Here is a 24,083-nt window from a genome sequence, read left to right as displayed (position 1 = left end):
TAGTGCAGCCACTATGGAGAACAGTATGGAATTACCTCAAAAGATTAAAAATGGAACTGCCTTTTGAACCAGCGACTCCACTACTAGGATTATACCCGAAGAATCTTGAAACACCAATTCAAAAGAACTTATGCACTCCTATGTTCATTGCAGCACTGTTTACAATAGCTAAGTGTTGGAAACAACCTAAGTGCCCATCTGTAGATGAGTGGATCAAAAAACTGTGCTACACTTACACAATGGAATACTATGCAGCAGAAAGAAAGAAGGAACTCCTGCCATTTGCAACAACATGGATGGAACTAGAGAGAATTATGCTTAGTGAAATAAGCCAGGCAAAGAAAGAAAAATACCATATGATATCACCTAATACAGGAAACTAAAGAACAACACAAACAAAGGAACTAAATAGAACAAAGAGCAGAATAGCAATCAATAGGGGGGAGGGGAGAGGGAGAGAAGGGGGATAAGTAAGGGAAGGGTTTAGTCAAAGAACCCGTATAAAAGACTCATGGACATGGACAACGGGGAGGGATATGATTGCGGGAGAGGGGGTGGGTTGGGTGGGGGAGAGAAATTAGGGGAAAAGGGGACAACTGTAATTGAAAAACCAAAACCAAAAAAAAAAAAAACCATTGAAAAAAAAAAAAAAGAAATACCACCCACACCCTGGCTGGTGTGGCTCAGTGGATTGAGCACCAGCCTGCAAAACAAAAAGTCAACAGTTAGATTCCAGATCAGGGCAGAAGCCTGGGTCATGGGCCAGATCCCCAGCTGAGGGTGTGTGAGAGGCAACTGATCAAGGTTTCACTCTCTTTCTCCCTCTCACTGGAAATAAATAAATAAAATATTTTTTTAATATTTAAAAAATACAATACCATTAAATGACTCCAAAAAGACCCCAACTCCTTAGGTGTAAATCTAACAAAACGTATGCTGAAATTTAATGCTGCAAACTAAAAAACACTGATAAAAGAAATTAAAGAAGACAAATAGAGAATCCTGTGTTTGTAATTTGGAAGGCTCAAAATAGTTAATATGTCGATTCTCCCCAAATTGACATACACATTTTACATAGTTTCTGTTAAAAGCCATACAGGATTTTTTATAGCTATAGGCAAGATTATTCTAAAATTTATATAAAAAGGCAGAGATACTAGATTAGCTAAAACAATCTTTTTTGTTTTGTCAACTTATTTTCTTCATTGACTTGAAATTATACTATGTATAATAAAATAGTAATATAGAGAAAAGTTTTGATGCCATAATATATATAACTATCTTAACAATCAAGGTTCAAATTATAATTATGAATATAAAATTTACATTAAAACATTCTCCATAGTGATTTATTTGGCTGTTTTAGTTCAAGTCATCATTTGCAAATCTGATAATCACTTTCCTCTAATTATGATCAATGAGAATTACCGGTCAGATATATCAATAGAAGATGAAATTTCATTTGTGTATAATTTCCATCTGGGCCCATTTTGGCTGTGATACATTTTCTTTAATTACTTCTACATTTGAGAGCTTTGAAGAGCTCATCATTTCAATTATCTTCTCTGCTTTTTTTTTTTTTTTCTCTCTCTCCTCTTCTCTGCTTTTGATTGAAGAATTATTGGAGAACACTGTAAGAAGTCTCCAAATTTCTGTTGCATTCCTTCTTTTTTGGTAGAGACCAAGTTTACATTAGTTGTAGATGCTTAACTCCAAAAAGAATTGTGTTCTGAGATGACAGTTATGTGGAAACCTTTTGTTCCTTTTTGACGGAAGACGTTCTATGCTCAGAGACAGGGATTTCAGATTAGTTCTGGATGTAGTATCCTTATTTTCACGTTTCATCAAGTTCTCCTCCATTTCATTACTCTTCTTCTTCTCTGCCTTGGAAATCTTAACTGTTACTGGTAAGGTACAACTAGGGTGTTTCACTGCATTTTGTTTGTTTGGTTTTTGTTTTTTGTTTTCTTCGCCATGAAAGTGTAAATTGAATGTCCAAAGCAGGTTTTGGAAATCAAGTAGTTTATTTTCTGTTGGCACTTCACAAGAGTCAGGGATTACAGATTCAGCCACTACTTCATTGCTGGAAATTTCAAAGCTTGTTGATTGAGGTTCGGTTTCAACTCCACTAAGGTCTGTTGAACTCATATGTCTGGGCTTGATATCCATGTTACAAGCCTATGATGTGATTTTTTTTTAATTGTTCGATTTCATTATATTTCTGTAAAATTACTGGAGATCAGTGCTTTCAGCTGTATGTCGAAAGCTGCAAGCAGTTCACTCCTAACTCTAATTCCAACTTCCTCCACTTACTCTCCTGAAAAGCAATTAATTTCTGTTCATAAGAACAAAATATATTCCAATAGAAATTAATAGATGTTTCAAAATAGGCCTTTATATCCTGAATATTTATTGAAATTTAAACTAACCCTTTTCTGCTTTATTTCACTAAAGTTGAAAATAACTGTTCCTCCTCCTACCAAAACCTGGTCCTTCTACCTGTGGTCCACATTCCAGTCCTACCTATCCCCTCAGACTTTGATCCATTGTCACAGATATTCTCCAACTTTTAAAAACCATACAGTTTCACTTCACTGTCCTTATCTAGTTAACACCATGTCTCTCTCCTCCTGTATATTCATATTTTCTTCTTCTTTTTCGCATCTCCATATTTCATCCCGCTGCTGTAAAGAACCAAATCACAATCTTTGTCTTGCTAAAAGTCAATAAACATTTTTCAGTCATCATCTTACTAAACATTTTTTTTAGCATTTGCTCTGTTGGAGATTTCTTTTCCTTTTAAAACAACATTTCCTTCTCTTTTAGGACACTAGTTATTTCTGATTTGTTACCGACCTCTCTAAACTACCTTTGAGGTTTTTTTGATATCTTTTCTACCATCCGTTTCTTCAGTGTTTGGGTTCCTTGTGGATTTTCTTTAGTGTATATTTTTTTTCTGAGGTTTTCCCTGAGTGTTGTTTTGTGAAATACATCTACTCTGAAATAGTATGATAGTACAATATCATCGATAACACAGTGGGTGAGGAACTGGGCTGGAGTTTAACATCATGTGGTCCTAATCCTTGCATGTTTTGGAAAAAATATTTAACTTCAAGTTCATGAAGACTTGAGTTCCTGTCTATGATATGAGGATTATATCTACTCTAAAGGACTATAGTGCTAAGTTGTCAGTGGTCAATAACATGAATTCTTGAATCATACCAGTGCGACAAATTCCAGTTGTTACTTCTTGTGACCTTGGGCAAATTACATCTTTTCTTCCAGGCTCCATTTCCTCATTTGTTAAATGAGGATAATAATAAAGTTACTTCATATAATTCAATAATGTTATTTAATTCATAAGATTAAAATGGCTTCTTAGTTAGCAGACTCTGAACACATTATTAGATTATAACGCTAAGAAATTCAAGCCTTGAGAGGAACAGGAAGGAGCTGGGGCATAAAAACCCTAAGACTCAATTTGTATCTACCTTTGACCTCCAGAGGGCAATGTTGCACAGACTGGAAATGTCTCCTCCAAAAATTCTACCTTATTTTTTGAGCTTCTTTACCTCACAGCTAGCTCCCTGAGGTGCACATTCTCAGGAGATTCGACACCAAGAGTAGTCATTGTCAAGAAAACATCTCTTACTAGTAACCTCTAGGACTTGCCTAAACAGGGATTTTCTGAATATCCGATTTCCTCAGCTGGAAGGACTTAGTATATTCTGTCACATTGTTTCTTGCTCCTTAAGGAAGATCTTCCAGAATACAGCTCAGCTTTCACACTGCCTAGACATGTGCCCAATGACCTTTCTGCTGTTTGGAATACTCTTCAGAACAAGTAAGTAACATTATATTCCACGCTTCTGCCTCCATAAAAGGAACATTGTTCTCACCAAAATCTGTCCTGGTTGCACTGACCCAGCATTGATGTTGCAGGAGGAACCGGAGGGCAGTCAGTGACCCAGGCTGATGGCCACACCACTGTCTCTGAAGGAGGCCCTCTGGAGCTAAGTTGCAAGTATTCCTATGGGGGAAGTCCTTATCTCTTCTGGTATGTCCAATACCCGAGTCAAAGCCTCCAGCTTCTCCTCAAGTATGTATCTGGGGCCACCCTGGTTGAAGGCATCAAAGGTTTCAAGGCTGAATTCGGGAAGAATGAAACCTTCCACCTGAGGAAACTATCAGCCCACTGGAGTGACTCGGCTGTGTACTTCTGTGCTCTCAGTGACACAGTGCCTGATGCTGCAGGGGGAGCTGAGCACAAACCTCCTGAGACACCTGGGTTTTCAGAGACTCAAGAACACAGATTGTCCTGTTTTCTGCATCTCTCTCATTTGATGGAACTCTCTGCTCAATATTTCTGTAAACCTGAAACTGCTCTAAAAAATAAAGTCTATTAACTTAAAAGATTCATTTTTATAGAAGTTCATTCATATAGAAGATTCATATAGTTCAGTCATATAGAGATTCATTCATATAGAAGTTAAAAAGCAAAGTCAACTCTATAAGCTCAATCTCATATAAAATATTTACTATAAGCAGCTCAAATCATTTCCCACTTTCCTTCCCTGCCTATCACCTTCAACTCTTTTGTCCTAGTGCTTCTCTAATTATGCATTTACCGTGAAGCATGCATTATGTAAGACAATTTGCAGATATCGTGCAATTTAATTATAATAATAACATGGAAAATATAAATAATGCATGGTAACTAAAACATTATTCAGAAGGTGGGTTTATGCATTAGATAGACATGTATCCAACTCAAGTCTGCGATCAAATGAGTTACAGTAAAAATGTTAATAAACATTTTATTTTTAATTTTTAAAAATTTTATTATATTTATTAGAGTAATATTGCTAATAAAGTTATATTGGTTTTACGAGTACTGTTCTACAATACATCATCTGTATATGGTATTGTATGTTCTTAACCCAAAGTGAAGTCTCTTTTTGTCACTATATACTTGACCCCTTTACCGTAAATCTGTTTTATTATCTGCATACAAATATAATAACAATAATCCTTTCAAAAGTCATTTTAATGATCACATAGGAATATATCCTTCAAGAGTTTAATTCATTCTAGCACAATGTAAACAGTTAATAAACTCCTATAGGCAAAGAAATAGAGTCCAGAAAACCAATTATTTGTTCATGATCAACACATCTAGTGTAAAGTCAACTGAGTTCTGGGTATTCCTGGCTATAAATTTAAGCCAAGTATTTTCAATTTATAATACCACTGGTGTAGTCTCTTGTATACATTTATCAGGAGTAAAGTGTGGGCAGGGTAGAAGAAGGGTAGAGGGAAAGAGAGAAAGCAGGAAAGAATAGTTTCAAACAACAGAACACATATCAATCACAGAGATAGATGTTCTCCCCAATACATGTTGAATACTAGGGCTGCAGACTTGATCGAGAAAACCTGGCACAATATTCTCTAACATTTGATTGATTTGTTACTCCTGCATCTGTCCACATCTCTCTATAGGATTATAAATGCTGTGTTCTTTTCACCTACTTCTGCTTTTACTGATGAAATAGAAAAATCTTCTTTTCTGTCCTGACACAGCCTTGGTTATTAACTGTGATCACAACACTTGTTTTTCTTCTATACCAACTAAGTGCAAAGTTTCCTCTTTATTCTTTACACTAGAAACAAGTTGGTAAAAAAAAGAGATGAAGGTAGTTAGGTTTTTTCCCCATTATTCAGTGGTGAGCCTTTGTATGTAAACTGGGAATTGGAAGTTTACCTGCTAATATCTCCTGTATTGTGAGAGCTTCGTTTCATTAAAACCTCCATCTGGAAGAGCTCCTCCAAACTTCTCTCTCCCATAGTCACCTTCAAAAGCAGAGGTCTCCTTCCAGTAAGGTATCAATATGGGACTGTGGTTGATGATGATTGTGTGCACTTGGATTTTTCTGCGTAAGGGCCCAGCTGGGCCTTTTGCTAAGTGCCTATTGAAGAAGAATGCAAGGAGTAGCAATGACCTTTAAGGAGTCTTCTAAATAGGTTGACTGAGACACAAATCCAGTATATTCTCAAGACATAACCCAAGGAAAAATTGATGTAAACCCAATTATACTGAATAGGAAACTACAGGAGTGAATTCAGTAAGTTGTATATGTGACCTAGCTGTTAAATGGCAATGATGTAGAGTTAATCTAAGTATATCTGACTCAATCATCAACTGACTTAGTTTTTACACTCCTCCACCAAATGATTTTGTGTTAAATTGCTTTTATGTTCAATATTCTATCTATTCTGCTGAGTCCTGAGCTCCCTTGAAGAGCTCTGTGGCTCTGAGAAGGGGCTTACAGAGCACTGGCACATTGAACTCGGTTTCTCTCCACCACCCCTCGTCAGCACTGGGGGCTACTGGGGAAGGACTCAGAGTGAAAGATGCACGATTGAAAATAAGTCACTTTCTTATCTCTCCACATGAGGGTAGTGTCTCTAAAGGCAAAATGCTTCCCCAAGTCAAAGCAAAGTTTTAGGTTGGAGAAAAGGGAAGGTCGAGAGTGAATAATTTAATTGGCTGCCACAGGAGATCTCCGCCTTTTTAATCTGAACAAAGTGAGTGGCAAGTGTTAGTTTAGTTCAGATGAGCCACCTTCAGGAGGGGATCTTTCAGGAACAGCTCAGGTCAATGATAAGAACCTGCATGTGAAAGGAAGAAAGGATGTTCCTAAAATTCTTGGTGTGGATCTTTTGGCTTGAACTGGCATGTGAGTTTGACAAGTTCCCAATTTAAATTAACAGAAACTCCCAAAAAGATGAAAATTCTTTGAGTGCAGCTTATTTTATGGTAAAGAGTAAAAAGAAAAACTAAAGAAGGAAGAAAGGAAGAAAGGGAGAGAGTTAGGGAGAGAAAAGGGAGAAGGAAGAAAAAAGAATCATTTCAGGTTGGGAAAACCACCCTAACTCCCATCCCCAGTGACTTCTGCTTTGTTTCTAAACAGGGGAGAGCACCCAGCAGCTGGAGCAGAGTCCTTGGTCTCTAAGCATCCAGGAGGGAGAAAATTGCACTGTGTACTGCAACTCCTCAAGCATTTTCCCTGCGTTTCAATGGTACAGACAGCAGCCTGTGGAAGGCCCTGTCCTCCTGATGACATTAGTTACGGCTGGAGAAATGAAGGTGCAGAAGAGACTGACAGCTCAGTTTGGGAAGGCCAGAAAGGACAGCTCCCTGCTCATCACAGCAGCCCAACCTGAGGATGCAGGCGTCTACCTCTGCGCAGGGGCACAGTGCTCCTGGGGCACCTGCTGCTTGTACCCTAATCTGCTGCAGGCCCCAGTCACTCAGCTGTCACCTTCCTCCAGCTTTTCCTCACATATCTCTTTGCATGAACAATGACAATGACCTCAGCCCCTCATGAATCCATTGCCAGAATATTCCAAAAGTTATTAGACAAACTTCTGGAAATGTAGCTCACTCTTTGAACCAGTAAAAATGTGGGTCTACAGCTCTCTAGGGTAGGCAGTGGAAAGAAGAAGAGTCCATATGGAGGGACAAATGGAAGGTATCTGACAGAGTGCACCATAGTTCTGACTGGCCATCCTGTTTCCCTAAAGACCACAACCAGGGATGGTTAGTTCAAGGGCATAAAAATAAATCATTTTGCAGCTTTATTCTTGTACTCTGGATATGGCAAAGGTGCCGCACACACCCTAGGCTTGGTTGGAAGTTGCTCTGTCCAGCAGAGACTTCATGACCACGGCAGAACAAACTTTTACCCAATACACTTTGTTATGTCTGGGGGAAGGAAGGTGACTGCCTCTCTAGAGGAGACCAGCAATTAGACCTTCTTCCTTCATGCCTTTTATTGACTAGGATACACATGAGAGGTATAAGGTCAAGATTCATGAATCATCAATAGTTTGGAGGCGTTAGGGTTACAGCTAACAATAACAGATTACATGTACGAGTACAGGGGGCACAATGACCAGTCTGTGTTATGGATTATCAAACATCTTGACGCCACACTGGCATTAGGTGTAAGGTTTCATACATTCCTATCTAGAGACTGTTTATGTTATACTACAGATAAAGAAAGCAGAGGAAGTTCTAAAGCTTAAATGCATAATAAACATTTTTCAAATCTAATTCCCACGGAAACCCTCTGAGTGGCTTTTGAGTATGTCTCACACACAGCCTGATGTTGAGACTTCAAGACAGGCACGGCCAGAATGCTGGCAGCAGTCATGCTCAGGCCGGGGCTACAATTCTTTAAACCACGAAGAGCGGTTCCCTACATCTGGAGTTGATGAAACTTTACATCGCTACTCTGTTAAACTGGAGGAAAAGGCAGAAAAATAGTAAAAATAATTAGAGATACAGAGAAAAAACTGATGGTTGTCAGAGGTGAGGAGGGCGGGAGAATAGGAAAGAAAGTTGAAGGGGAATAAGAGATACAAACTTCCAGTTACAGAATACATAATTCATAGGGATATAACGTACAGCATAGGAAATGTAGTCAATAATAGCATAATAACTTTGTATGGTGACAGATAGTCACTATACATATTGTGTGATCACATCATAATGTATATAAATGAAGAATTACTGTGTTTTATATCTGAAAGTAATATAATATTACATGTCAACTGTATTTAAATAAAAAATTTTTAGATAATTACAAGAAAGTTGCTACTTCTGACAGAAAATGCCCAAATTATACTCCAGTAACAATTCAACTGTGATTCCAAAGCAATATCCCCAGTTTGTGGTCCTCAGACTGCTTGTATTTGCATGGGATCTGCCTGGGGATTAGACTTTAAATGGCAGACAGCGGTAACTTCAAGTATCAAGGCTGAATAAGTTAGAAGCTGACAGTTCCCTCCACCTGGCAAACCCTCCACTGACCCACTTTTACACTTGAAAGATTTTTATTTGTTCTCTAAAGCAATATGATACAAAATGCTCATGGGATTGGAGTCACAATAATCCAAATTCAAATTCTGTTTTTGCAATTTTCCAGCTTTGTGTCCTTGAGCTATTATTTATCTTCATCTATGCTTTTTTGTAAATAAATGTAAATAAGAACACCTATCTTGTTAATTTGCTACAAATTAAATGAGATATAATATACAAAATTATATGAAACCCCAGGTATACCATGCATACTCAATAAATGCCCCTGTTAGTAATACTATTATTAATACCTCTAAATGTGACACCTATGATGAAATTTTTATTGACTCCTCAATGAGGAGTGAGTTCACCTCTGCCTAATATTCTGACTCCCCACCCGGGTAGTCGGGAAGGCAGACTCTGAGAGCTGCCAACCTAACCATTCTCTTTTTCTTCCACACTAACAGAACTCTCCATTTTGATCTGGACAACGGTATCCCCAGATTTTTTAAAACTCCACACTACATTTCATATCTTTTCTCACAAATAGGTGTTGCATGCACCGCAGTTCTGACCAGTGAGACATACTCAGAAACCTGCTAGGAATTTCCTCTAATGCTTGTGACTTTTGGCACAGGAGCCACATTTTCCGGCCCCACTTCCCAATTTTTTCTCTTTGAAACACAGAAGTGATAACATTACCATGAAGGAAAGTATAAGCATAAACCCCACCTCAATTCCGTGCCAATTCAAATCCCTTCTTCGGATTTATTTTTACATAAAAATTTTAACAGACAGTTCTTTGGTTGAGTTTTTTGTTACTTGCAGCTACACATAATCTTAACGGTAGTAGGAAAAACATAAAATTGGCATCCATATGTAAGTGCAGGGGAAAATATATGAACAAAGGGATGTCTTGATGCCAAGAGGGACTAGCATTTTTATTAATCATAACTATTTCTTGAAATATCAATTTTCCAGTATTTTTTATGAAAAAAAGCTTTCATCTTTCATTTAGGGAAGCCTCATTTTAGAATTTTCAGCAATTTCTTACATTTATGGGAGACTGTGGAATTCAGGTTTTCATTCTAAGTCTTTTAACCATAGACACTATCAATTTCCATGCAAATAATTAATAACTGTGATCTTACAACTTCTTCATTTTTAGAGTCCAAAGGTTATTAATATTTTTGCTTTTCACTTCATATTACACCATTTAGCTATGCAAAAGAATCCCCTGAAAATTGTATTACATGGAACTCGTTCATTTTGAAGACTGTAATGGCAGATTTAAATTAAAACTAAGAAAAAATAAACTTTAGTTCTTTTACATATAAAAAGAAAAAGACACTCTTCCTCTCCCTTTTCTTAGAGTATTTATGTTAGAAAATTTGTGATTATACATTCTTTCTCTGTCCCCTTGAGATGTATGTATATCTTTTAAAAAGGTAAAAAAAATTTCTTGCCAGTTTTATAATCCAGGAATTTTTCTCAAGCATCTAAGAATGATCTCTTTGAAATGTAATCAAGAATATATCCAAGTTCCTGTGGCTGGTAGGAGCCTAAATTCACTTGGCACCTTGTCTAAGTTTCAAACTTGACTCTGGTCATAAAGACATTAAAAAATTTTCCATCAGATAAAGGCAGTTAGCAAACACAGGTAGCAACTTTAATTACCGTGTATATTTACTGGGAACTATGTCAAATGGTGTTGTCAAGTCCTCTTATCTGAGGACTGGTTATAAGTTTATCTTGATGTAACATATATACTGTGTTGTATCTTTGGCTACATAAAGGAGGACAATTTCTTTCTGTCTTTGCAATCTCAGTAACAGATTGCTTGTGATGCATATTACATTCTGGTTTAATGTTTACTCAACAATAAAACTTCTTTCTCCCTTTTCTTGTTTTGTGGAGAGGAGCTCTGGATTGACAAGAGATTTTGTTTTTATTTCCCCAGGAGATAGCCCTGTGTCTTTCCATAACCACTGTTCTTACTCATCTCTCTCCCTGGAAGGTGACATGACACTGTGCAAAGAGCGAGCATTTCTATGGCTGTGCCATTTCCTGGGTGTGTAACCTTGGGCATTTTATATCAACTCTGTGAGCATCATTTTCCTCATGAGTACTTTGGAAGTATAGTACTTATTTCACAGCACCACTGTGAGGATTAACAATGTTTTGTGAGTTGCCTAACTCAATGGATTAAAGAATAACAAACTTGAAAGTAGGAACCACAGCTTTGGTAAGGTAAACAGTAGTCCCTCTATATTGCGGTTCACTTATCGCAGCCTCACTGTATCATGGGATTTTAAAAAATATTATATTTAATTATTGTGAATTTTTTCTATATCGTGGGATTTTGCGGTACTGTACAGTAAATACTAAAATTAATGTAAGATTCCTACTCCGCGGATTTTCACTTATTGCAGGAGGGTCTTGAACATAATACCAGCGATAAGTGAGGGATCACTGTATATGTTTTCTTTCTACTATTATGACACAGTTCTTAATTCTATAGTGTTCATATATTTCTGAATATTATTATATCATTTGATTTTTAAAAATTGAACTAATATGATACATGGAATGTAACAATGAAATTTGGTCATATATACGAGGTCTTACTGGAAAAATGTCCCGCCATTGTTAATATAATGAGAATGATTTGCACAACATCAAGTAACCTGGCAGCAAAGGACAGTGGACTGGAAGGTGCATGATGACTTCACTATACTAGTCAGTGAGGGGTGGTAGATGTCATTGAGTGAGCATGTGTACTGTATGACTGTTGCATTCTAAATGACTGAGCAAGTAAGCGTTAAGCTTGAACATCCTCCACAGAAACTATTTGGATGATTCTAAATGCTGCAGCTAACGGCAACTCGTGATTGGCAGCTTCATCACAACAACACTCCCACTCATTCAACATGTCTCATGCAGAGGTTTTTTTGTGAAACATCAAATTACTCCAGTGACAAAGCCCCCTACAGCTTAGATTTGGGGCTTTGTGACTTCCGGCTTTTCCAAAAGCTAAAATCACTTTTGAAAGAGAAGATATTTCAGACCTTTGATGAGATTCAGGAAAATATGATGGGGCAATATAAGGTCTGTCCAAAAGGTACCAGCCATATAATATGAAAAATAGAGACATTTATTGAAGAGGATACAAGATTCAAGAAACATTGCATGTTAGACATGATGGCTCAGTCCCCTTCAAACACACAGTTCTCCCAATCACCATCAGCAACCCCATCATATTTTCCTGAGTCTCAGTGATGAAGCTGCCAATCACCAGTTGCTCATAGCTGCAGCCTTCTGAATCATCTGAATAGTTTCTGCGAGGAATGTTCAAACTTAACGCAAAATCTGATGCAAATTCATTGCTCTATTTGTTCAACATTTTGAATGCAATGACCACACATTGCAGATACTTACTCAACAGGGCCTACCACTCCTACTAACTAGTACAGTGAAGTTGTCATTGTTCACACATGTGCTTTCGAGTCCACTCTCCTTGGTCGCCAGGTTACATTGATGTCACACAAACCCTTCTTGTTGTACTAACAATGACTGGACTTCTTCCAGACAGACGTTGTATGATATGTATTTTTTATGTATATACTTCTATAACAGAAATGCATGTATAATATACATTTGTATTATATGAGTATATAAATGTACTTGTTGCAGACTCTAAAATATAATCACTCCATTACCCTCAACACAATTCACAGACACACACGCACACACCTCAGTGTGTAGAAGGTGAACTAAGCCACAGGAAGGTGGAGCTTCCCACTACAAAGATCAGCAACAAAGCTTTTGAGTGGCTGCTGCTGAATTGATCTCATGAAATTGATGGGCTACAGGAAAAAAATTAGCTCCAAATTCAAGATATTATTCACACGAGTATTTAAAGGGACTTGACATCAAGGTGCGTCCCTCTAGCAAAGAGTAAGGAATCATGAAGGCACAAAAGGGAGTCTTGCTGGGAATCCTGTGGATACAGATTTGCTGTGAGTTAAGAACATTCCAAAGGGATCCTGAAGGAATATCAAGCTAAATTTGGAAAGGAGCAAAGGAGGAAAGGAAAGGTGGAGGAAGAAAGAGAACACTAGGCTCTTGGACTTTGTCTTTTCCGTAAGAATGGGCACAAGAGAAAATATTTGGACACATGGAAACAGCTACTGCCATTTTGCAGTGACCCTCACCTGTGCCTAATTTTCATTCTCAACAACTATAAGATTGTAGAAGAAGGTAGAGTGGAGTCCTGGGGTCCTGATATTCCAAAAGGGAGGAATTCCTCTCTGACATGAACTTTTTAAAAAGTTTACTTTAGAGAGAGGAAGGAAGAGAAAGAGAAAGAAAGAGAGAAGCCGATTTGTTGTTCCATGTATTTATGCATTTATTTGTTGCTTCTTGTGGGTGCTCTGATTGGAGATAAAACCCATGTCCTTGGCATATTGTGACATTGCTCTAAACAACTGAGGTACCCAGCCAGAGATGACATGCATTTTTCTTATTTCCAAACCAACATGCAGTGGTTCCAACAAAAACCTGGACAACTCCTCATATCATAGCTTCTGAAATACAGCAAAAAGGAAAACTAAAATCCACAGTCAATATCAAGAAACATAGCCACCTCTACATCAGAAACTCATCCTGGGGACTCAGTCACTTACTTCTATGCTGTGCAGACACAGACCACTCCAGACACATGCAGCCCGTATTCAAAACTATAGCTGAGGACCAAACTCAAACCCTAGAGTGGGAACAGGGGTTGACTGTAATTAGAATTGCATTCCTATTGCCTTGCATCTCCTGATTCCTGCAGAAATCGCTTCTAAAGGAGCTACAACTGAACACTACAATGCAGACATGTACATTGTTCATCTGGAGATATCTGTGGGAGAGTGTTATGAGATAAAATCTGGAGAGTAACCAACTCTCCCATATCTGGCTCTGTCTTTGTGGAAACAAGTGAAGAACAAACTCAATGTAAAGCAGAGTCCTCGATCCCTTTATCTCTAAGAGCAAGAAAGCACTAATCTCACCTGCACTCTCTTTTCTATGTCTTTATAGCTTACATTGCAACAGATAGAAACCTGGGAAAATCTCCAACTGGGGAAGAAAAGGAGGAAAAGAAATCAAAGGATACTCTCAGTATCAAGGATGGACAGAGCTTTCTTTGAATCACCAGACCAGTGACTCAGCCACCAACCTCTGTATTGTGGAGACACAGTCCTTCCCAGGCACCTGAAGCCTGAACCCAGACATTGGCTGCCATTCCAGCCCAACAACAGGGAGAGATGTCTGCATGTTTTTAGTCACATCTGACATGGTGATTAGTGTACACTTGATAAATCAAAGTGATGTTGCTTTCAAAAAACAGGAAATGCTGATGAATAATCAATCTACCAATTATGCCTGTCCTAACCAAAGCCATTTTTAACTTCTTAATCCCCAAGTCAGGGAATCAGTGAGTCAGCAATTCCACTAGAGGATCCCTCAAACACAGTTATAAGGCTCTGTGTTAAAATGGGCATTTTCACCCTGAATATTGTCTTTTTGCCATAAATTATACTCATGTATGAAAGGAAATCATAAAAGTCAAATTTTAAAGTGTCAAAGAAAGAACAATGCTATGCTCTGCAATCCTTCACTTACCATGTTGTTCCAACTTCTTCCAGTGCATTTGATTGTTCTTTTTGTTTATATTCAAATGTATGTATTTATGTCACTTTCCTCTTATGCATTTACATCACTTCCCTCTTTCTGATGTTTATAAATGCCATTGGAAAACACTAATTTCCTATTATAAATGTGCTATATCAGCTTGAGAAAGTCATGTTCTTTGTACATCATAGTAGAATTCTCATCTACATGAGGCCAATATTTTCCATCCGCATTTACTCACAAGTTTCACTCATTCAATCACTCAACAAATGTTTACTAAGTACCTGTTAGATACTGGATAAGGAGCTTTGAATAAATGTTCCTTCGCTTGTTGAATATAGAGTCTAGTGTGGAACACATTTTTTTTTAATTACACAAATTTTATTGGGAGAGCAAAGGCTATTGAGAAATCAATAGGTGTCAGTCAGAGATAAGTTCCTGGGGTATGTGATGCCTCAGCTTGAAACCTAGCAGATTAATATGAGTTATGAAGAGTGAAGGACAAAAGGGGTGCAGTAAGAGGACTCCAATGGAGGAAAAGCACACACATATGTAATATAAAACATGAACAAGTCATAAACAGTTAAAGTGAGCTTGATGACATTGTGACTCTTCTAAATGTTTCATTATTACAAAATTAGAAATAGTTCTTTCCATATAAAATATATAGACAAAATTATTTTATTCTGTGTCCTGTGTCTTTGTTCACATAAATTCCAGAAAGTTATATTGCGGTTTAGCCTTAGCTGCAATAATTTGTCACCCTACTGATTTAGCATTGATAGATTCTTCTTGCTCTTCCATTGGAGTAAGTGGTGGAGACATATACTAGATATGAAACAAGATGAAGGCAAGAAAATATTGCATTTGGGGCATTTTCTAGTACATTTAAAGATTATGGCCTCTTGAGGCCTATAAACTTCACAGGATTATGTAATTTTGTCTCATTTGAGAATACAAACATACTAAATGATTTCATCCAACTTCCAGGAGAGATCACCTAGTTCAAGAAAGTGATCTGTTACAGAGAATAATCTATTACAGATATTACATTTTTTTGTGCCGATTTGTGTTTTCAAGAGAGTTGTCTGGATTTATATTAGACTAAATTACCTTGTGGCATTTCTTTAAGCAGAAGAAACAGGGACACTGAAGACCACATTAGAATGCAATCACAGTAAATGTAAAGTTTCAAACTCCCTTTGTTATAAATTTGGAATCACTGCATTAAATATAACACCATACCCTATGTGCCCCCCTCAAAACACCAATCTTTATTAATACAGTATTCCCTCACTTATTGCAGGTGTTACGTTCCAGACCCCCCTCCCATGAAGTAGGAACTTTACATATATTCTACACTCTTAAACCTACGTAACTTTAACAACACACGTATACAGTACCGCAAAATCCTGCTATATAGCAAAAAACCCACGTTAAATAAATAAACATAATATTTTTAAAAATCCCACGATACAATGAGGCCATGGTAAGTGAACCGCGATATAACGAGGAACTACTGTATTTTAAAATAAGGTGTCTGCCTAAGCATGCCGGTTGACAAAGTGTCAGTCATTTGACTGTGAATTATATAATTCTTTAAATTTTCAATTATCATTTTATACTTGCAATAAAGAAATATATTCGTACATTTGAATTATGTGATCTCTGAAAAAACTTCCTTCTCTTAAAGTCTGTTATTTTAACTGATTCACTTGGGGAAGGAATTACAAATTGATCCTTAGGAAATACAGAAATGCATTTTCAGAGATTAGCTACTTGTGGACTAAAGGGGGCAGTGTTTCCTTTGGTAAAGATAAATAACTTCAGCTAAAAACAGGACTGTTCATATGTGAAGTAGAGGCTCATGGAAGGACATGAATGAAGTGTAGAAAGAGGCAGACTGACAGTTGCCTGGGCAGGAGGAAGAACAACCAGTCTTCGCAGGAGGAATGGGCAAGCTCCTGGGGGCATTATTGTTGATATTGTATCTTCAGCCAGACTGTGAGTTTGGGGTGGGAGGTTTGAATATAGTAGAAAAACTTCAGGGAATACTGCAAGGCTGAGAGATGAGATAGTTGGGGAATTTTGTTTTGTTGTGCTTTCTGGATTATGATGGTTTTCTGTGGGGACTTCAAGGATTAAATTTAAAAACTGTTACTCTCTTTCCACACAGGGGTGAGTAGTCAACAGAAGAATGGCGACCAACAACAGGTGAAGCAGAATTCTCCGTCCCTGAGTGTGCAAGAAGGAGGAATTTCTATTCTGAACTGTGACTACAATAATAATATGTTTGATTACTTCACATGGTACAAAAAATACCCTGTTAAAGGTCCTGCACTCCTGATATCAATACTTGCAGTTGAGGATAAAAAGAAAGATGGAAGATTCACAGTCTTCCTCAACACAAGTGCCAAACACCTCACTCTGCACATTGCAGCCTCACAGCCTGGAGACTCAGCCTTGTACCTCTGTGCGGCAAGAGCACAGAGCTCTCCAGGCACCTGCAGCCTGTACTCAAACCTGCAGCTGGGGTCAATCTACCCCCACTTTGGGGTCTCAGACTGAGAGGCTCACAGACTTGCTTCCATTTACACATGGCAGTAAGAGGGTGTGCTTTGAAGTAGGTGAGCAAGCTGAGCTATAAGGAAGACTGACACATGCCTAGTCCTACAAGTGAGTTAACAATGTTCCCCGAGTCTTAGGGTGTCCAAGAATCTAACCATTCTCCTTGTTCACTTTCAGAGGAAGGTTTCTGCTGTAGCCTGGGCACCAATTGCTGATGACACTGTGTTTTCACTAATCCCTGGAGTGAAGTTACCCCATTTTCCCTCTATCCTAGGGGAAGAGATGCATTTGGGATGAGGAAACCAGGGTCCTAATGCAATAGTGTCAATGAATGTTGTGTGCCTTGGAGTACCAGCAATCACAAGCTTCATTTTTTGTGTAAAATGAACAAAATAATCCGTGACTGTTGTTTTTGGATAACCGTTCCTTTACATTAAATGAATTTGAGGGTGGATATATTATGTCACATGTATTTATTTATTTCTTCACTTGTTAATTACCTCTAGGCATTGCTTCAGTAAATCACTTACTGTGTACTCTTTTCCCAGGAAGATACCAAACTCTTTGACACACTGTATATCAGTAAGAATTGTTGCCCTGTGGGTCATATTGATAATAACAAACACAGGCGTCATGAAGTTGGTCAGCTGCAAAGATCTTGTTACTGATGAACATCCTGATTCTCAGCTGAAATGGATTTATCGCACTAAGCATTTAGGATGCAGCTGAAAGGTAAGAGTGAAAAAACCCAGGCTAAGGTCACTGAAGGACAAAAACAACTTAAATATGTGGGAAATATCCTACATGTTGATTAAATCAGGGGTGTCCAATAGGTTGGCAGTTTCCAGCTTCAGACTTAAGAGATCTATATGGCCAAATTTACCTACAGGAGATTCCTCATTCCTACAAATGAGTGAATGAGTGGTAATGATTTTGTTAACTAATAAAAAATATCTTGATATTTTATATTCTTATTACCATTGTCCATTTGTATAACCTTTGACAGTTTTATTAGTCATTCAGATTTCTTCATTTATGAAATATAGGTCAGAACTATATGAAATCTACTTCTTTGTAGTCCAATGTTCATTTGATTCCATTAACCTCAAACATATACTGATCATTGGTTTTATGTTTTTCATGAACGTGAGGACTAAAGGAAAATTAGTCAACCTGAATTTCTATGAAAAAAAAATTTTCTTCATGCCAGAATTGTTCTCAGTCCCTTAAAGATTTAATTTCAAGCTAAAGAAAGAAGATCCCAAATATCAGGGGAAAAAATGAGAAATAAGATGAGACTGCTGTGTACATGATGTTTGTACAGTATAATGTTTGTGTAAATAATGTGTGTGTTTGTATGTGTAATATATCAATAGGAAATAGACATACAAGTCCAGGAAGCACAGAGAGTCTTAAACAGGCTAGGCCCAGGGAGGACCACACCAAGACACATCATAGTCGACATGCCAAAAGTTAAAGATAAAGAGAGAATCTTAAAAGCAGCAAGAGAAAAGAAGGGAGTTACCTACAAAGGGGTGCCTATAAGACTGTCAGCTGATTTCTTAAAAGAAACTTTCCAGTCAAGAAAAGACTGGCAACAAGTATTCAATGTGATGAAAAGCAAGGACCTACAACAAAGATTACTTTATCCAGCAAAGCTATCATTTAGAATGGAAGAGCATATAAAGTACTTCCAGACAAGGTAAACCTAAAGGAGTTCATCATCAACAAGCTCTTTTTATATAAAATGTCAAAAAGATTTATTTAAGAAAAAGATCAAAACTATGAACATTAAAATGACAACGAGCTCACAACTATCAAAAACTGAATCTAAAAAATAAAAACAAGATCCAACTAAGCAAACCAGAATGGGAACCGAATCATAGGTACGGGGCACATTTGAAGGGTTATATGCTGGGAGGGGGAGAAGGGAAGCATAGGGAAATGGTGCAGGGATGAAGAAGCATAATTGGTTGGTACAAAATAGATGGGGAGTTAAAAATAATTTAGGAAAAGATGAAGTCAAAGAACTTATATGCACGACCCATGGACAGGAACTAAGGAGGGTGGGATTGCTGAAGGGGTAGGGGATACTGAGCAGAGGGGAGCAAAGGGAAAATAATTGAAACAACTGTAACAACATAATCAATAAAATATACTCAAAAATTATTAGGAAAATATGATCCATAGTCAAGAGAAAAGCAAATAGAAACTGACTCTGTGATGGCTCAATTTATACTTAGCAGATGATTATTTTAAACACCTATATTAAATAAATATCTACAGAAAACTAAAAAGAATATATTCAAAAATTGAGGGAAAATATTGAGCAAACAGAAATAACATCTTAACAGAGAAATGAAAACTACTAAAAAAAAAAAAAGGCAAGGGGAAATCTTAGAACTGAAAACAGTGTAATGACTGAAAAATTTACTGATGTGCTCAACAGCAGATTGGGGATGGCAGAAGAAAGTCAGTAAATTGCTAGAAGCTGGTATAGTCATAATATTGAATACTACTCAGCAGCAAAAACTAATTACTTGTTTAGGTGTCAATGTGAGTAAATTTCCAAACATTTTCCTAAAATAAAAAAGCTAGGCACAAAAGAGTACTTACTAAGTAATTTATATAGATGAAATTTTAGAGAGAGAAAATCTAATCTATGGCAACAAAAATCAGGTCATGGTTGCCAGGGGTTGGAGTAGAAGGAAGGCATTGACTCCAGTGGATCACAAGAGAACTTACAGGGTGATAAACATTACATATGTCCATGTTATGGTTACACAGGTATGTGAATTTGTCAAATATTTTAAATGTTACACTTAAAATATTATGTAATATTTCATGTGACATGTGCAATACTATCCAAATAAGATATTATTTTTAAAATAAAGTTCATAAAAATATGTAGGTTCTAAACCTCATGATAATCTGTAACAAGTCTTTAAACTTAATAATTAAGTAATTCTTCTTTTTTAATTTGGAATAAAGAATATCAAAAAAGGAGAAGCAGAAAGTTAGAAAAAATAACAAGAAGTAGTGGGTAGTGATTCGCATTCACTCTCCTAAATTAGAGACCCATTACATCCCCAGTCCTCCATTTACTACCTGTGTGAGCAGGTTTCTGAGCCTCCAACTTTATCTCCTTCTGTAAAGTAGAAAAGGAGGAGTTAATAACTTCTCACAAGGTTAACCTTTTTCACAAGAGGGAGATTAGGATTATATCCATGAAGTTCCTAGCAGATGTTTAGTGTTAAGTGAATTAATTGTACACAGTATTTATATTATAAACAATAAGCTGTCATTTCAAGAGGGTCTAAGTTCTCTGAATAAAATTGTGGGAGGTGATCAACATGGTATGGTGGCTCCAGAATTTTTCTTTTAGTTGGGCAGCCTGATGGAATGGAGGTGAGAGTAGAGAAAAGGATAATTTTCTCCTAATCTAACAGACTGGGTAGTGACCTGGAATCATGGGAAATAATAAAAGTGATCTTTTATTATAGCTGAGCTCAGAGCATATAACATTGACCAAAATGGGAAAACGACTTTGTCCTTGTGAAATGTTGCCTAGATCATAGCAAAAAGTCTAAAAAGTCAGAAGAGAGAGTGGACTTTAGAGATAAAAGTTTGAAAATGTATTCAGAGGGAAAAGAGACAGAAAAGAACACATGGGCTCCAGTATTACCATGAAACACTATGTATAAGAATTTATATCTTCCCATACAAAGATACAGAGCCCTACCTGCATTTTAATTTAAAGTATCTTTTCTTCCATTGGGAAGAAAAACATAGCAATTGTTTTCTTAATAGAAACCTGAGTCTGGAAATAAACTGATATGGACAACATTTCTGGAGAGTAATTGAACAATACTGATTACGTGGAAACACTATCTTAAATCTAGTGTCTCAACATAGTCTATGCAATTATGAGTAGGACATGATCTGATGACTCATCGCACCCTTCCCCACCAAACTAATTTCTGTTCTGAGACAGCTGCACGGCCCATCTCCAACAATTCTAAGTGGAGCTTTACACAAAACTGAAATAGCCCCGTCCCAAGCCCAGAGCAGGAACTATTTTCTTAGAGACAGAGGGGTCAAAATAATTCTTCCCAGCATGTTAAGGTTACTAAATGGCCTCGGTCTTCCTGATAGAAATAGTTGTTGGTAATGAGGCTGAGGACACCCTAGGATTCAGGGGAGACAGTGGGGTGGGGCAAAGGCAATGAACCATGGTCAACTGTGATTAACACTCCAGGAAAATAAGAAAGAAGAAGAAAGGAACCAGATTTTGAGTCTTCCTTTCTTGACTTAAAATTTAACTCCTGACTAGAAGTTTTTATCAACTTCCTTAAGGTCAGCTCTGGGGATCAATCCTGTTCATTCTTATGTCTATACAATCTAGCATATCCCAGAAGGTCATTCAATCCCATTCAGAAACATCTAGGCAAGAAGATGAGATTGTGCAATCACACTCTTTATATGACACAAGGGTTATGTGTTATGTATGGTACTGGGACAAAAAGCCTCCCAGTGGTCAGATGCCATTCCTCATTTCTTAGCCAAAAGTACAGAAACCAGTGCAACAAAGAGTCAATATTCTGTAAACTTCCAGAAAGCAACTAAATTTATCAGCTCATCATATCACCATCACAGCTGAAAGACTCTGCAACATATTTCAGTTGTCTTAGAGAGCACAGTAAAAAAAAAAAAGAAAATGATAAATGAACTTCTCAAACAAACATACATACAAACAGACCTCAACCTGAGGCAATTGTCTATTCTCATATTCTAATGGAAGAATTACAAACCTTACCTAGACATTTGTTAGCAGCTAGTCATGGAAGTGTGTAAGATAAGATCTAGAAAGGAAGCTGTTACATTTATTCTAGGAAGCACTCACTCACAGCTGGCTCAGAGACCACACAAGACCACATGTAAAAGCCATAACTTCAGATATCATCATATTTCTTCCCATGGAGAATGCCATAAAAAAGCAACATAAGAAGGACAGTTTTTGAACAATATTCGTGATGATTCCAGATTTTACACTTGCTCAACTCAATTTTTTTGGAAAGATAGTTCTTTTGGGGTACCTGGACCCAATTACAACATGTGTCCCCGCATAAACCACATATTTTCAGACAACAGATGGGTGTTCTACAAGTTTTCTCATTCTGACATGATCTACATGGGGGTAGCATCAGAGCCCACAGATTTAGGACTCAGTCCTACAAGACCACCTCCCACCCCCACTTCAGATGCCAATGCCAAGCCTAGATTGTTACCTGTGCTTCTGACCCACCAGCTACAAATGGGAGGTTGCAACAACGCCCTTCAGCTCAGGATGCTAAATGTATATTCAGGTTGTTACCTGATTTCTGACCCACTGGCTGTAAATCATTGACTCCCATGACCCTCTCCTTGGATTTAATTAAGTGTTTTGTAAATGGGGACTTAGGGACCAATAGAATTCAAAATACAACCAGCAAAAGATAAAACAGTGCCCTTCCTCTTGCTGAATAGGAATAAGATATTTTAATTATGAAGTGTGATTTACCACAATATTTTGTTTTGCAATGATTCTTATGGGTTAGAAAGAATGCTGACAAAGAGCCTACATTCCTGATATTAGTATTTCAATTGTATGTAAAATGAAAAATGAACACAGCTCTTATCCTACTAAGATATATATATATAGTGTAAAAGAGCATTACTTCCTTCCACCATAACATGTAAATCTAGGAAAGCAGCAAACTCATAACTTTGTTTTAACCTGATATAAGCCCGAGGTCAGAAGACAAACAAGTAAGCTGAATTCCAATCAGAAACAGGCCTCTCCCAGGAGCAGAAGGCATATGGCCCCACATTATCAGAGTGTGGGTAAAAGAGTTGCTGGCGCCAGACAAGTAGAAAAAGAAATAAGCTACAAGAAGAAAGGAAGGAAGGAAGGAAGGATATCAGCTATAGAATGAGCGAGTGAGGGTTCTTATGAGAATATAGAACTGCTGAGAGTAACAGATGCAACGGGAATTCACACTCATTGTTGGAGTCATCTTCACATACTTTTTCCACGCGTTAACGAAAATGACTGGAGGCAGGATGGGTGACAGAGGAAGCCCCACCAGAAATGTAGGTCTGCGGACAAGACCAGCTGAGATGCCAGAAAGGCACAAATTCCTACAGCTTGCCTAGCTCAATCTCTCACACGCCTGAAGATGTTGGAGGTCAAATAAAGAGCTAGCAGCAAATTCTGTCACACCTCCCCCCACAGGGCATAGGTTAAGTTCCACTGCACCAGAGAGAGGAGACAAGGAAAAAGTCCTCTCTCTACCTTTGGGTCAGGAGCAGGAAACCATTCTCAGCTGAACATTTGACAACAATACAGGTGTGATTCTGCTACCAATGAGGAAGAGACAGAAAATTCTATCCCTCGCATCCCACAGAGAAACATGCAGGGTTTGGCTGCCTTGGAGAGGAGAGAGATGGCTGCTGAGGAAATCCTGAATCTGAGATCCAGGCTCATGGAACAATCTGAGGTAAAACTGGACCAGACAACAGAGTACTGTGCACTTACCCACATAACTATCAGAGCAAGCACTAAATGACAAACTAATAATTATGTGGTGGCACATGGATATGACATTTATTGGGATGATTGCTTAGTAAATTATATAATATCTAATCAGTGGAGTGTACACCTGAAACTGATATAATATTGTGTGTCAATTGTAACTGAAAATAAAAAAGTATTTTAAAAAACAGCAAAAAATTCCAACCCAATATTCATCAACAGGAAAATAGACAAATAAATTATGGTATATTCATACAATAAGAAAGAATGGAGTATAAAAATGAATAAATTACAGCTACTTAAATTTTAAAAAGATCATCAACATTATGAGCTATTACAGAAAAGCAAATTAAACACACAAAATGCTCCTGCACTCTCATTGGAATGGTAAAATTAAAA

Source organism: Furipterus horrens, unplaced genomic scaffold (genome assembly GCF_987537825.1).
Source record: "Furipterus horrens unplaced genomic scaffold, mFurHor1.1.pri manual_scaffold_3, whole genome shotgun sequence".
NCBI classification, from domain to species: Eukaryota; Metazoa; Chordata; class Mammalia; order Chiroptera; family Furipteridae; genus Furipterus; species Furipterus horrens.
The sequence above is the reverse complement of the archived record's forward strand: the minus strand, read 5'-3'. Positions refer to the sequence as shown.